Source organism: Protopterus annectens, chromosome 3.part1 (genome assembly GCF_019279795.1).
Source record: "Protopterus annectens isolate FY-2018-M chromosome 3.part1, PAN1.0, whole genome shotgun sequence".
NCBI lineage: Eukaryota > Metazoa > Chordata > Ceratodontiformes > Protopteridae > Protopterus > Protopterus annectens.
Genome location: NC_056732.1, coordinates 670195637 through 670212025, shown reverse-complemented (window position 1 = coordinate 670212025; position 16389 = coordinate 670195637). Strand labels below are relative to the sequence as shown.

Sequence of the window (16389 nt, the reverse complement as noted above, 5' to 3'; positions counted from 1 at the left end):
CCTAGTCAATTACTTACTACCACAATGCAATATGCTGTGGGTGTGGGTCTTTATATTCAGGCTTCACAAACAAAATACTCAATACTCTGAGATTTCTCTTTTTAGTATTGAAAATGTAATTTCAAAGAGGCATGGGATAATGACCTCAACTGGTCACCTCACTATAGGTTCTCACAGTATTCCCCACTGAAGCTGAGATAGAAATTTAGCAAAGACTGCTACAATACACATCTTAAATGTTTATGGCAGTGCCTGGGGTTCCCTCTCCTTACTGAGCTAATGAACAAAGGCTTCTCCCATACCCACTGTCTCCAGTTGTATTCTCCACTGTGAGGTGACGTTTTAATGGTTTAACAGGCCATTTACATTTTCCTTATTTTTCTTAAAATATGCCAGCTGTTTAACCCCTTGCTATCCCAGTGTCCTCTATTAAAACATGTACATTTAATTCAGTTACCATAATACATGTACATGTGTCTTCATTCCAGCAGGGTGCACTGTTGATACATTCAACACAAGCAAAGTTCACAAATACATTTTCAGCACAAGCATCTGTACAAATCAGCTTGATATACAAATGACATATAATTATTTACAAAATTCCATCTGGCTATGCTGGCACTTGCCCATATCATCACATATGCCATATGTATCGTAGTTAGCATGTCTTACAAAATTTCAACATATTACAAATATGCAACACATAAATCAGTCATTCTATTCACTGAGTACGCAAATGCAGTACGTATGAGTATACTGTATGAATAGCATATAAATTATATGGCTGAATATTCTCAGTGTCAGTTTTGCTTTCAGTTATCATGTAATATAAAACTTCAAAAATAATGTCTAGTTTGTAAACAATTAGAATTTGGATGCACACGAAATAACATTTTCTTTTTTTATTTATTGCATTCCCAAAAAAGCAATTGTGACATTTTATACTGTTTATTAACCACATTGTTTTCATTTACTGTAGTTCACGTATCATACCATCTTTATCTGTAAAATCATCTACTTCTAAAACTTAACGATGTTATCACTGGGTTTAAAATTTAACTATGACTGTAACTTTCAGTCTAATCCAGAGAAGACTGGGCATCCAGTACAACTCAAACAGGACACATATAGTATGCTGGGATTTTGACATCTGTATACATAAAAGGGCTATGTTATTGTGAATTAGCTGCAAGAAGTCTAGTTAACAAGCAGGAATCCAAAGTGTATGTTGTTGCAGTAGTTAAACTGGTTAAATAGCAGGGCATGAGCCACTGTGGTAAAGTCTGTTGGAGAAATAATGCAATGCTTTGAGAACAGCTGAAATCTGCTGCATGTGTTAATCAGTCATCAAAGATAATATTAGAAGACAAGATTATAATATCCAAAACCATTGAGATTACATGAATAGCCATAGCTACCATGTTTGACGTATCTGACTTCAGACATTTAAATATTGTTAAGTCATGGACACTTTATCTAAATTGTTAATGTTAAACATAGAATCCGGAAGGAAGAAGATGTAAAGCTGCATGTCATCAGCATAAGAGGAATAACACAAACCTCTCCTTATAATGTATCTAAAAGACTCAAGAGATAGCCTATATCTATTGAATAATATTGGGCCCAAGATGGAGCCTGTAGAGCATCACAAGTAATAAAGTAGGAAGCAAGAGATTGTACCCCAGATCCTACTCTATGAGTATATCCATAGAAGGAGGCAAAACAATCCAGGACCATGCCCACTGTGATGCAATAAGACTAAAACTGATTCAAAGGATCCCATGATCCACAATATTAAACCTTGGTGAAAGGTCTGGTAGAAAAAGAACAGAGTAGAGACAATGGATGTTATGTGATCCTATCTCGCCTACATTCAATACTGATGGGCTCGGAGCCGATCCCTCGGCTCCGACTCGGCACGCTATGCTATAGAGCGAGGCCTTTTATTGGCTGAGCTATTTCTTATCCCAGGATGCACCACCACTAATCCCCCAGATCTCGCTTGCCACTTACAAGCTAGGACGTGGTCTCAAACTTGGCTGGGCTAAGTACTGTTTTATTCAGACTTTTCCTGTCAGAAAATTTGTTAAATTGAACCCAAAAGCTGTTTTAACAGCTATCGTTGTTGTACGAGTGAGATTGAAAATTTTTGTTGAGAGAATTGTGTTTTTCATTAAGGGAAGGTTTCCCGTCTAAGTTAGAGGGGCCTTCCCCTATTACTGTCTATCGTTTTGTGTTTTAGTGGTCAAGTACCTGCTTAAGTTAGAGGGTCTTGACCCTCTTTTTATGTGTTTGTGCAACTAGTTCGTGAACTGGTTTTTGTGTAAAAAAAACTTAAAACTTTCTTAGTTTTTCTTTCTGTGTAATTAAATCTTGTTTCTTAGGATTAGTCAATATGTCTAAGGAACATAGACCCTCTGGGTTTAAAAAGTGTGCGAGGTGTGATTATAAAATGTCCATAATGGACGACCACTCCTCGTGCGTTTATTGTTTAGGCGCCAAGCACCTACAAGAGTCATGTAGCGTGTGTCATGCCTTTTTATCAAGAGTCCTCCAGGAGAGGAAGAACAAATTAATACTAAAAGGGTTGATTAAGCCATCCTTCGAGGAGGCTTTATCTTCCTCTTCCTCTCCTTCAAAAAAGAAAAAAGCGTCGGCTCCGACCAGTCTGTCGGAACCGACTGCCAAAAAACCTAGGCAGGCTTCTCCATCGACTCCATGGACTTCGGAGCCGAGGGCGGAACGGTCTGCCTCGATGCCTCCAGTCTCGACCCCTCTGGTTTCGGAGCCAAGGATTGGGGCTTCGAGAGGCGGGTCACCTTCATCGGCTCCACTGATATTGGAGCCGATGAGGGTTGCCGGCTCAGACTCTTCCCCTTCGGCGCCGAAGTCCTCATCGGCACCGAGGGAAATTGTTTTGAGATCTCCCTCGGAACCGATAGTAATAGAATCCATTCGGAGCCGGTCCCCTAGTCCTATGGAGCCGATGGAGAAATTGGTTCGGACCCGATCGGTGTCATCTAGATCCTCCAAGATGTCTGATTCGGACATCGACAGGGTGCGCCTAAGACTCTTCCAGTCTCCGGTGTTTCAAAAGTTAGTTTCGGCTCCAGCCCATTCGGCTTCGGAGCCAATGGTCCACCCTGCTACTATGATTCCTCCTCCAACAGCTTCGGCACTGTTGGAGCCGGTGCTGGTGGAACCGATGGAGGTTCCGACCCTTACTCCAACTCCGGCTCTTGAGTCGGAGTTCGGTATGCGGACTTCTTCTGTCGGCCCTGGGGGGGACGCTTCGGGACTGATGTTTTCGGTCCCAAGCCTTCCTCTCGGTGCGTCGGCTGCAGGAGTGCCGTCTACCGTCGTGGCTACGGAGGTGGGACCCTCCCAGGATTCTGGTGGTCCCGCCTTCAGGGCTATGAGGAGTGCGTTAGCCAAATCATCTTTGGCTACCTCCACAGTCTCCCCAGCTTCTTCCCTGCATACTGAGACTGGGTCTTTGGCAGTCCCCCTGTCCCTAGACAGCGGAGCCCCGAGGTCTGAGGTTACCCCCACTGGGGTTTCCCCCCCTCCTGGAGGTCCTTCTGAAGCTTCTTCGGAGGAACCCCCCAGGAAAAGATCGTGCAAGAGGAAGCACGTTGACTCCCCTGATGAGTCTCTTACATCAGACACTGATCTCGATGATGCAGAGGGGTCCCCTAAGTCGTCCTCAGATGATGTCTCCTTTGCAGACATCCTGGAAGCCCTTAAACAATGAGGCGGCTGGCAATCCAAACCCCCTTCTGCTGATGAGTCGGTGTTCCTTAAGGCCTTCGGGGCTCAGCCCTCCGCCTCCTGGGTGTCTCCGCCCTTCGACGAGCTCTTGGACTTGATCTGTCGAAGTGGGAACACCCAGACTCTGTGGAACCGGTGCCTGCTCGTCCTAATAAGTTCCTGTCAGCACCCCGGAAAAGAGTTTCTGACTAAAGGTGTGGCTGTAGATGCTTTGGTGGTGGCATCTGCTACCCAGCAAGATGTAGCAGAGGCTTCGACGTCCGTCCATCCTCCTAATAAGGAGTCTAGGAGCATGGATCGTGCGGTAAGCGCACCCTAAGTTCAGCGGCCTTTACACTAAGGTCCTTGAACTATCTCACGCACTTTACCAGATTTCAGAGGGATCTGATTAAAGAACTTTCCGATACCCTCTTGGGTAACCTGCCTGAGGAGCTGGCCCAGACGGTTGGCTCTCAGCTGGCTATGCTGTCGTCCATTTCAAACTCATCCATGAGGCTCATTTCTTATGCGGCCGAAGGGGCGAGTAGAGCGGCGGGTACAGGCATTGCTCTACAGAGACAAGCCTGGCTCCGCCTGTGTCATTTTGGGGAGGCCTTTAAGTCTTCCTTTGCCGACGCCCCCTTTGATGGGTCCTCCTTGTTTGGACCTAAGGTAAAGGACACACTGACCCGCTGCGAGCAAGAAGGTAAGACTTTGACTGCCGTAGGGGCACGATTTTCCACTCCCTTTCGGCCTTACCCCAAGGCTAAAAGAGGAGGGAAAATGTGGTTCCGTAGATCTCAGAAGTCTTACCCCTCACAGCAGGACGATCCCCCTTCCAGAGGCAGGGGAGGGAGAAATTCTTCTGGAAGACGCCGTCCCAGAGGCGGCAGAGGCCCTCGCAACACTGGAGACCACGAGTCCTTTCATGGCTCTTCAGCCTTTCACAGTCCCTGAGGGATTGCCCGACTGTGCAGCTCCGGAGCCAGCCGGGGGTCGTTTTTTGAGGTACCTAAAAGCCTGGGAAGGTATCACTCAGGACCGATGGGTGCTTCAAATTATCGCCAGAGGTTATGCTATCCCTTTCTCTCACTCCCCACCTCAGTCCAAAAAAATCCTGGACCCGCCACCCAGTCAACGGGAAACTGCAGCCTCAGAAGTTTCAAAGCTGCTGCAAAAGGGAGTCATCCAACTGGTCCCCGCAGACCAGATCGGATTAGGGACTTACTTAAGATTCTTTTTGGTGCCAAAAAAGACCGGGGACTTGAGGCGCATTTTGGATCTCAGTATTCTAAACCGTTCAGTAAAAAAGCCCAAGTTCCGAATGGTCACCCTTCAAACCATTCTCCCATTGCTGGAGAAAGGTGTTTGGATGTGCTCCATAGATCTCAAGGACGCTTATTACCATATCTTGGTACATCAAGCGTCCAGGAGACATCTGCTCTTCAGCCTAGGAGGCAGTCATTTTCAGTTCCGTGCGCTGCCCTTTGGTCTCACCACAGCCCCCAGGGTGTTCGCCAAATGTTTGGTGGTAGTGACTGCTCACCTGAGAAGTCTAGGATTCCAGGTGTTTCCGTATCAGACGACTGGCTCCTAACTGCCACCTCCAAGCATCTACTATTGCGGAGCCTACAAGCCATGATATCTCTGGGCAATTCCCTTGGAATCACCTTCAATTGGCCAAAGTCTGTGTTGCTGCCATCTCAACGCATAAGATTCATCGGAGTAGAGATAGACTCAAACCAAATGCGGGTCTATCTACCTACAGACAGGATACAAACCATACAGGCTCAAGTTCGAGCCTTACTTCCCAGATCCAAAGCCCCAGCCAGAATGGTTCTGCAGCTATTGGGATCCATGTCCACCACGGTTCTTCTAGTTCCCCTAGCAAGATTGCACATGAGAATCCTCCAGTGGCTTCTTTCAGCTCAGTGGTCCTTTCAGGAACTCCCTCTCAGTCACCTCATATGGATCATGGAAACCTGCAAACGGGACCTTCGCTGGTGGCTGGTGCCCTCCAATCTGGATCAGGGACGACCCTTTGTTCCACCTCCTCCTGTGGCCACTTTGACCACGGACGCCTCCCAGATGGGGTGGGGGGGGGCATTCCCTGGGCAGGTCAGTCCAAGGCAAATGGCACCCGGAAGAGACCCCACTTCATATCAACATCCTAGAAATGAGGGCGGTGCTTCTGTCCCTTCAAGCCCTTCACGATTACCTCCCTCAGGGCGTAATTGCCGTTCACTCAGACAACATGTCAGTGGTCTGGTACCTGAACAAACAGGGAGGGACCAGATCCTATCCTCTTTGCAGAGAGGCCATGAGAGTTTGGGAATGGGCAGTGTCTACCAAACGCTTTCTAGTGGCTACTCATATCCCGGGCAAGTCCAATGTGATAGCCGACAGACTGAGCAGAACCATCCTCTCTCCTCACGAATGGTCTCTGAACATTACAGTTGCAAATCAGATTTTCAGCAAATGGGGAGTTCCGTGTTGTGACCTCTTCGCGACTCCTCTGAATGCAAAGTGCAAAAATTTCTTCTCCCTCACCCCGGCTCCGGGGAAGAGCCCTATGGACGCACTAGCCCATCCGTGGCCCACCGGCTTGCTTTATGCCTTCCCTCCAGTTCCTCTCCTTCCCAGGGTGATCCAAAAGGCATCTCTCTTGGGGAGCAAAATGATCTTAGTCGCTCCTTACTGGCCTCGTCAAGTATGGTTCCCCTATCTTCGGAAATATGCTCTGGAAGGTCCATGGTTCCTGGATCAGATCCCAGACCTATTGGTGCATCAGTCGGGACTATTCCACCAGTCCCTACACACCTTAAAATTGACAGCTTGGCTCCTCCTCTTCCGACTATAGTCAGGAGTCATACATTGGATCCAGAAGTTGTTCACATTTTATCTTCGGCCCACAAGTCTGCTACAAAGAAATTGTATTCTAGCAAATGGAAAAGATTTGCTGTTTGGGCTCAACTCTGGGGCCTGGATCCCATCACTATTCCTGTTTCAGAAGTACTGAAATTTCTAACTTCTCTTTTCAATCAAGGCTCTTCAGTCTCTACCATCAAGGTTCAATTGGCAGCTATTTCCCATTTTCACGAATCTATAAACCCACCTTTAATGAGCAACAGATTGTGTAAGACCTTCTTGAAAGGTGCTGCGCTTTTTAGACCTCCGATTTCTCATCCTGCTCCTCCATGGGATCTCGATGTGGTGTTACGCGCCTTAACTTCCTTCCCCTTTGAACCGGCAGCTACATGTGATTTAAAATTTCTATCGCGGAAGACTGCCTTTCTGGTGGCGATTACTTCTACCAGAAGGGTTTCAGAGCTTCAAGCTTTGTCTGTAAAACCTCCGTACTTGGTTTTTCACAAAGACAGAGTATCTCTCAGGCCAAATCCATCTTTTGTCCCTAAAGTTTGTTCCAGTTTCTGCCTACAACAATCATTAGAACTTCCAGTCTTCTTTCCGAAGTATTCTAACAAAGCGGAATTCATATTCCACACATTAGATGTCCACAGGCAGTTGCGTTTTTATTTAGATAGGACCAAACAAACAAGGAAAACAGATCAGTTGTTTGTATCCTTTGCGGACAATAAATTGGGCAAAGCCGTCACAAAGGTCACTATTGCCAAATGGATCAGGGACTGTATTACTCAAGCTTATTCTTCTTCTAATAAAGAGCTTACCACCTCTGTCAAAGCTCATTCTACAAGGGCTATGGCTACTTCGGTAGCATTTCATTCTAAGCTTGCCATTAGTGACATTTGTGCTGCGGCTACATGGTCTTCCCCGCACACTTTCATTTCCCACTACAAATTGGATGTGGCATCTAGAGGACGAGCTTCATTTGGTTCCACAGTGCTCAGGAGTGTTTTCCAATGAGCCACCCAGGATTTAGATGCTAGGGACGCTCTCCCATCAGTATTGAATGTAGGTGAGATAGGATCACATAACATCTTTTAGTTATGTACTTACCATAACTTTAGATGTTTGGGATCCATCTCTACATTCAATAACTCCACCCTCCTTCCCCTTCCTTGGAGATCAGAGGATATCAGAAGGTCCGAATCCTGTTGTTTCATCTTGAAACATCTAACAATGTTATATAAACAAGTTGTGCATGTGTGCATGAATGCGGACAAACAAGATCTGGGGGATTAGTGGTGGTGCATCCTGGGATAAGAAATAGCTCAGCCAATAAGAGGCCTTGCTCTATAGCATAGCGTGCCGAGTCGGAGCCGAGGGATCGGCTCCGAGCCCATCAGTATTGAATGTAGGCGAGATGGATCCCAAACATCTAAAGTTATGGTAAGTACATAACTAAAAGTTTGTCACAAAAAGGAGATAGTTATAAATCCGTATGAGACCCTTTTCCATGCTATGTCTTATAATAAATCATAACTGGACTGGATCATAAATGTTGTTTTCTGATATGTAGGATGCAGCTTTTCATAAATCACTTTCTCCAACACTTTATCCAAAAAGTGAAGGCTGGATATAGATCTATAATTATCTGCATTGTCAGGGTCTAAACCCACCTACTTCTGAAGAGCTGTAACAAGGTCTTCTTTAAAATGGTTGAAAACAACTCACATAAAAGAGAGCAGGCAGCAGTCTGGTATAGAAATGGGTCAGTCTTGCCTAGAAAGGCAGAAACAATCTAGTGTGAAAACAGTCCAAAGCACATGTTGTTATGAACATGGAGGAAACTAAAGGTTTAAACGGATCATAGCTTAGTAGTAAGAGAACACTAGACAAAATTTTCTTCTTTTCCCTACCATATACATATTCCAGCACAGTGTGCCTCAAACTTGGCTTGACTGAGGCAAGCTGTAACAAAAGACTGAGTAGTCAAGTCACATTTTTCATATATAAAGAGTGACCAATCATTCTGCATTACAGTGACTCCCATCGACCTGGAAAAGAGCTGCTGGTCAATTAGCTGCTTCAGAGATTAATTGAGGCAAGTAGGCAGAATTCTTAGAGTTTATCTTTGTTTGATACAAAGAGTGATTATTATTATGGACAAGCTTATCTCTGAGTGGACCACAGCAATACCCCCTGAACTCTAACCTTTACCCACTCCTTCTCAGCTCAAACAACTCTGAAACAGTTCAAGGCTCATGTGTCTTCAAGTAAACAAGGCATACATGATAAGGGACTAAGGTGTCCAGATTGTTCTTAACTGCCCTGATATAGTCCATGACTATCTACTGCCTATCTATATAACTGTAATTCTGCAGGTTGTGGCATAGCACAAGGATAGATTTTGTGTGGGAGTAGAGATTAAAATCTCTGCAGTGCACCAAACCCAAATCAGAAGATTCCATCCTGGATATATCAATCTAGAACTGAATTAGGGAGTAAAAATACCAAGTCACTAGACATGATCCCTAATTCGAAGAAAAAGTCTAGTTTGTAGCCATGGAAATTGGTAGCAGAATTAGTAACCTGAGGAAACCTGATGTCTTTCATTACAGAGGCTGCTGATCCCTCATCAATCATTATTCTCAAATTACCCAGACCTAATCAACCAGGTGGCATTAACCAGAGGGCACATGAAAATCAGTGAACACTAAAAGGTACAGCTTCACACTAATGGCTGGATTGTTGTTCTTGAGGTATTCATAGTTTGTTTTTACTCTCATTATGAATTTGAAGGAACTGATAGCCCAACAATCAGGTTCTTCAAATCAAAGATTATGGAAAACTATCCACAGTCTACTTTAGTTTATGATACAGCATAACAGAGAAGTCCGAGAATTGTAAAACCATCAAGACCAGACCTAATGCCCAGCCACATCTCCTTTCTAAGTACCAGTTCAGATATATTCAGTAGGTCAGGTAAGATACATTGTTTGTTACACAGTGACCTATCATTAGAGTAAAAGCGCCCTAGCTGGAGAGTTACAGGAGTGCAGGTCCCACCTAAACATCCCCAGATGAGCTGTGGGAAATGTGGGTAACTCAAGTAATGCAGAAGTAGATCCAAGTCTGTGAGGCTTCTATTCACATCACACACAACTGATTAGTTGCACTGGCCGTGGACCACAACTTATATTTTCGCACAACTGAGATGAACAAAAAATGGTGTCTCTGCAGTATACCAAACTTTTTATATAGTCTAAAGGTATGAGTTGGAAGTCTACCAGAGATGACTGGATGATGAGACATCTGTAAATCCATGTAGTAAAGAAGAAAATAACCTATTGTTAATTTAGACATAACTAAAGAGCATAACAAAGTAAGCAAAGACTGAAGAAGCATCAAAAGATAAAATAAACCAGAATAGCATGCAGTCAGTGCAAGGCAGAACATGTAAGGAAGGAAACATCTGAAGACCTAAACGTGAATGGTAAATACATTTGTAAAACAGCTTTATAATAAATAAGTTCAGATCATAGAACAGTCACGATCCCTATGGGTAAAGATATTTGAACACCTCATCAAAAAAATACTGATGGATCAAGCAACCAGTTATGAATTGAAAATCAAAAGATATGCAGTGAATTTAACCAAGTTGTAAACGTGCAAAAATATGCATAGTAGAACAGTAGTAATGGTTAAATAAAGAAGTAAAAGTGTCAAGACTATGGTATAAGTCAGAAGAGCCAGAGATCAATCCAGTTCTTGAGAAAATCAGGAACTGGTGTCTCCAGTCAGACTGCAGCTAGGCACAAAAAGGTTTCTAGGAATGTGGAAGTCAGATCTGACATCCAGAATAAGAGCAGTGAGGCAGCCAAGCTGTAATGAGCTTGATAGTCTAGTAAAGACTTCAGTGAATCATGCCGCTGAAAGACCAAAGTGAAATAATCAATAATTGCTTACTATTTTCTTTCATTTTCAAGGGAAGCTAGAACAGTTTTATGTTAGTTTAGTGACTGCAATTCTACAGTACTCTTAAACAGTTCTCACACAGATATTTGTTTCAGCAGAGAACTGCTTGAAACGCTAAAGAAATGTATTAGAGTGAATATATCTTCATAAATGCATTTCAAAGCTGCTGTGTATATGTATATATATATATATATATATATATATATATATATATATATATATATATATATATATATATATATATATAGACACATAGTTATCTGTATTTACACACAAATAGATAAGAACATATTTTAGGGTGACCTACAAAAGTAGCCATTCATTCTATTACATAACCCTAGTAACAGCCTAGTTTAATTCTCTTGTTTTGTAGCAATTCCCTTACACAATTTTCTGTTGTTTTGCTATACCTCTTTTGGCCTCAGTCATGCTTGAACATACCAGCTGATATTGTGACTCAGGGATATTTCGTGGAATCATGTAACCACATAAGTAACACAAAGTTAATGTCAGTTAACTAGTTAGTACATGTCATGTGATATTGAAGAAATGCATAATTGGTGGTATTCACAGTACCAAGGTTTGCATTTCTGTAGCAGTTACTCATGAAAGGCGCTGCTACACCTACATGCAAATACACTAATCCCAAGTTATTTGCACTAAGTAAATGTTAAGCCTTGGTAAAGTTAATGTGTAAGTATGTGCAAAGTGCTATATAAAAACATATGTGCTTATATAATTTTTAAAGTATTTGGGTAGTATGGATAAACACGACAAGCATTTAACACATCCTCAAGGCAAGAAGTACACAAAGGAGCTATTTTTATTAAGTTTTAAAAAATATAAAGGGGGTTTACATATTTTCTATAGGGGTACATTTATGTGGACACCCTGACTGGTTGCTTAAAAGAGTAGAAAGGGAAATACATGAATGGCTGAAAAAGTGAAGAAATAAAGAGGGAACATGAAAGGAACCCATAAAGAGGGTTGTGCTGCAGGATGTGGAAGAGGAGGGGTACTAAACTTTTGGCAGGGGATAGACCCTCTCATTTTCAATTTTTTTATGTAAGAGGGTAGTTTTGGTAGGAAGTAGGTTAGTGTTTGTAAAAGAGAGGACTGGAGAAAGAGAGAGAGGCAAAGAAGAAGTTGTCACAGAAGGATACCAGGTCCACAGTATTTCAAATGTTTCCACTGCCTGATGGTGTTGAACTAGGGGACACTGATGTTGAGGGTTAGAAGCCTGTGGTGGCATGGTGGTTGACTCCAACTGTGATGCAAGTCTTGGACCTGCTGAAAAGCATCCTTCCTACTCCACCACATTCACTACTAAGTCCCAAGTCCTACAGTCTGTGAGGCTTGCCAGTCTTCACCATTTAAGCGTGCCTTCAGGGCTTGTGCCACCTCCCTGAACCTGTGAGAATGTCCCTGGACAGGCAGGGGGTGTTTGCTCCCTGACCTTGGAGGAACATGGATGTGCTGCTTCTGGGGATTCTGAACCTATAGAAAAATTAACATAAATGGGGGAGAAAGGGAACAAAACGAAAGATAAAATAATACATAATTAAAATAAGAAAAATAGAGAGGGGAAGTTAGAGGGACAAAAGAAATGGAGACAATAAATTCACTCATAATGTAATACATCAGCGCAATCTTTATTGACTGTGATTTCTTATTTTTTTTATCTTTATTGAGAAGAAAACATATTCTTGGAAATGGTATTGGAAAACTGTTAACAAATAGTATAATGCTATTAAGTGTTACAATTTTTATGTTTACAGTCTACTGATACTAAGGAGATAAGCTGGTGTAACATAACTTTCTTGCTGATATGGCTTATGCTGCAGTTGTGTATGAAAGCACATTCATTATTTTATTATTTTTCTGTATGAATTACTTCTGTAGTTATGCTTACAAAATAAATAAAACAAAGAGAAAAAAGTCAGGTATTATTCCACACTTTTTTGTGGAAATACACCTTTTTATTTCAGAATCATGTTGGCATAGTCACAAGCGTCTTTGGTCAGACTCTTAAGGCAACATTTCTCCTATGCCTGGTTACATGAAATCTCCCCTTATGTTGCATATAGATGACATAGGGCATGATTGCTTATTTATCATGGATGTGCGTTCATATCTTTCTTACATTATTACATGTATTAATCAGCAAAGCACAGAAGTTATTCTTGTACTTGTACTGAATCTGTATGCTTATCTCTGCATCCATTTATGCTGTCCAGTCTCCCTTATTTACTTACATTTACTAACCACTAAAGCAGCAAAGCACATATTTTCATAAAGTATTTCTGCTGAATTGATCCATAATACTACATACTTCTTGTTTACTGCAAGTTGAGCTACAAAGATATCTTGATTTCCTTAAAAGTGTTACATTTGATGTTTTTGTACAGCCTCTTTCTATGGAGGATGGGTACTTTCTTCAATCTTTGCAAATATTTCCATTGAAATGATTGCTTTGCACTATGTCTTGCATACCTTACCTGCATTTCTAAGTCAGATCATGTAAACTTGTTTCAGTCAGCTCACTTTGAAATTCTGAAATTAAGGAATTGAATAGTGCATTTCTCAAACACTGTGCTGGTCATTCAATTGCTAATCTAACCCCACCCTCACCTACTCTCTGCATAGAGTGTGGTGGCTAGCTGAGGTCATCCATCTTGTACATGCAGTTAATACTTTGGAAGAAATTACTATGTTATACAATTACTGTGTCCTACACAAACAACAGCATTTTTAAACTGTATTCCTGAAGTACAAATAATTAATAAGTTCATACCTACAGTATATTAAACTATGTGGCAATTAAAATATGTTCTTATCTGTTTGTGTCTAAATACAGATATCTATGTGTCTATATATATATACACCAGCTTTGGGTATTATCAGACCAATACTACATAACATACTAAGCAAGCTTAAACAGGCTGAAACAGAACTTTCATAAAATGCGACTTTAATAAATGGCAAATAAAACCATGTAAGCGCTTTCGCAAATCACAGTTTGCTTCATCAGACCAATGCTACATAACATACTAAGCAAGCTTAAATACAATAATTCCTTTTCCACGAAATTCAAACTATCCAATGAGAATGCTGGTTTCCATAAATACACTCCATATCATTCTATTAATAGTGACAAATCATTCCCATTATAAAACTTAAAATAACATAAATATTCATAAAATGCATATATAACATACACTTTACCTTAAAGCAATTATGCTAAAAAACTAACATTACTTCATAAGCTTCCTAGCCTTAAGGGCAGGTCCAATAGATACATGCTTATTCTGTCCCCTTCCCGATGTGCTCTTAGTCTTAAAATCCATCTCATTTCAACTTGTTCTGTTTTATTTTCAATGTTTCCCATCCTTATTCCTTCATATAATACGTCTAATACCATAAACCTAAATTCATGGTCTGAACCCTGTTCTATAATATGTTTAGCTATTGCACTATAGGTATGACATTTATGTGCACAGTAGAGGTGATCCCTGATGTGCTCTCCTAGGAGTCTATTAGCTTTCCCCACATAGAAGGAACTACACAGTATACAATGAGCAAGGTATACTAGATCTTGAGTTACAATCTGCTTGTACCTTTAACTCATAACTGTTACCAGTATCTAGATGAGTAAAGATGACGGACGTATCTATAAAGTTGCAAAATGAGCAATTATTACACTTCTAATCCTAGTGATCTGTCCGTTAGGTATCCTGTCTCCTTGGGGTAACATAACCTCTGTTTCAACGATCGAGTATTTCTATATCCAAACATAGAGTGAATCTATGGAAACCAGCATTCTCAATGGATAGTTTGAATTGCATGGAAAATGAATTATTGTATTTAGGCTTGCTTAGTATGTTATGTAGTATTGATCTGATGAAGCAAACTGTGATTTGTGAAAGTACTTACCTAGTTTTATTTGCCGTTTATTAAAGTCGCATTTTATAAAAGTTCTGTTTCAGCCTATTTACAGTTGTTTATGGTGAGTGTGGAAGAGAGGTGAAGAAGAGAGTACAGGCGGGGGTGGAATGGATGGAGAAGAGTGTCAGGAGTGATTTATGACAGACGGGTACCAGTAAGAGTGAAAGGGAAGGTCTACAAGAAGGTAGTGAGACCAGCTGTGTTATATGAGTTGGAGACGGTGGCATTGACGAAAAGGCAGGAGTCAGAGCTGGATGTGGCAGAGTTAAAGATGTCAAGATTTACACTGGGTGTGACTAGGATGGACAGGATTAGGAATCAGTATATTAGAGGGTCAGCTCAGGTTGGACAATTTGGAGACAAAGCAAGAGAGGCGAGATTGCGTTGGTTTGGACATGTGTTGAGGAGGGATGCTGGATATATTGGAAAAAGGATGCTAAGGATGGAGCTGCCAGGTAAGAGGAAAAGAGGAAGGCCTAAGATAAGGTTTGTGGATGTGGTGAGAGAGGACATGCAGGTGGTTGGTGTGAAAGAGCATGATGCAGAGGACAGGAAGAAATGGAAACAGATGATCCACTGTGACAACCTCTAATGGGAACAGCCGAAAGAAGATGATGATGATGAATACCAAAAGCTGTGTTTCTGTTACTGGAATTTTTAGATTCATAGGTTCATAGGTAGGTACTAGGCTATTGGCCCTAGGGCCTATATAAGCCTAGCCATAAAGATTCCCTGGCTTTCACCACCCACAAAAATGTATTTTCCTGTACTCCTGTTGAGCAGAACCACAGAAGTGATCCTCAGGATGTATTTCCTATTTCCCATCCAATTGTCAAGATTTTTCTTGAAGAAGGCTAATAAGGTGCTTTTCTTGACATGAATGGGCAGTTTGTTTCGGAGTATGGGAAGTCTCTGGGACAGGAACCTATCCCTCCAGCATGTTTTGTTTATTGTGGTGACAAGGTTTAGGTCCTTGGAGCATGTGGCTTGGAGGGATTGGGATTTCTTTAAGTGTAGCATGTCCAACAGCTCTGGGTTTGCCATGGCCTTGTATGTTAGGCAGAGATTGCCTCTGAGTAGGTGATATGCGACGGAGTAGAGCTGGAGTTTTTTGAGACGGTCTGCATAGGGAACTGTTTGAGGCCCGTGATCCTTTTTGTGAGGTATTTCTGCTGCCTTTACAGTTGTTGTAAATGTCTTGTGAGGTACATACCAAACGGGGCATTGTACTCTGTAATAGGTCTAATGAGGGATGAGTAGAGAGGAACAATGACCTCCTTTTTTCTCGATGAGAAACCTTTTGTGATGAGGTGTGCCACGTAGAAGGATTTCCTGACTACTGTGGCGATGTAGTTATCAAAGGAGAGACTACTGTCTACCTGTGTCCCTAGGTCTCTTATCACACTTTCACTGTTAAGTGGACTACCGCCTATGTAGTAGCTCATGGACACAGGGTTTTTCTGAAAGGGGATGACTATGCATTTTTTGGTGTTGAGCTTGAGTCCATGGCTTTGGCACCAGGCATACGTATTAGTGAGGCCCTTTTGTAAAATGTACACACCATTTGGGGATTCAATAATGGCTCCAAGTTTGCACTCATCTGCAAACTTTGTTAGCCATAGACCCTCAGTGTTGGCCTGAACTTCAGAGAAGTAGATGCCAAACAAGAGGGGACCCAGGACTAAACCTGTGGTACTCCACTTGTCACTGGTCTGGAGTCAGATTTGGAGCTGGCTACTTTCTTGTGTGGGTTCTGTCAGTGAGCCAGTTGGCAACCCATTGAGTGACATAGGGATTTATGCCCAGTTTAATGAGTTTATCTATGATTACAGAGTGGGGGATGGTGTTGAAGGC

The 16389-nt window shown here is 42.1% G+C and overlaps 1 protein-coding gene across 2 annotated transcripts in view; it reads left to right on the top strand.

The window, feature by feature from the left end:
• ADCY8 (adenylate cyclase 8) overlaps positions 1-16389 on the top strand; it is a 2045143-nt gene that overhangs the window by 1814707 nt on the left and 214047 nt on the right. The gene's annotated exons all lie outside the window — the stretch shown is intronic.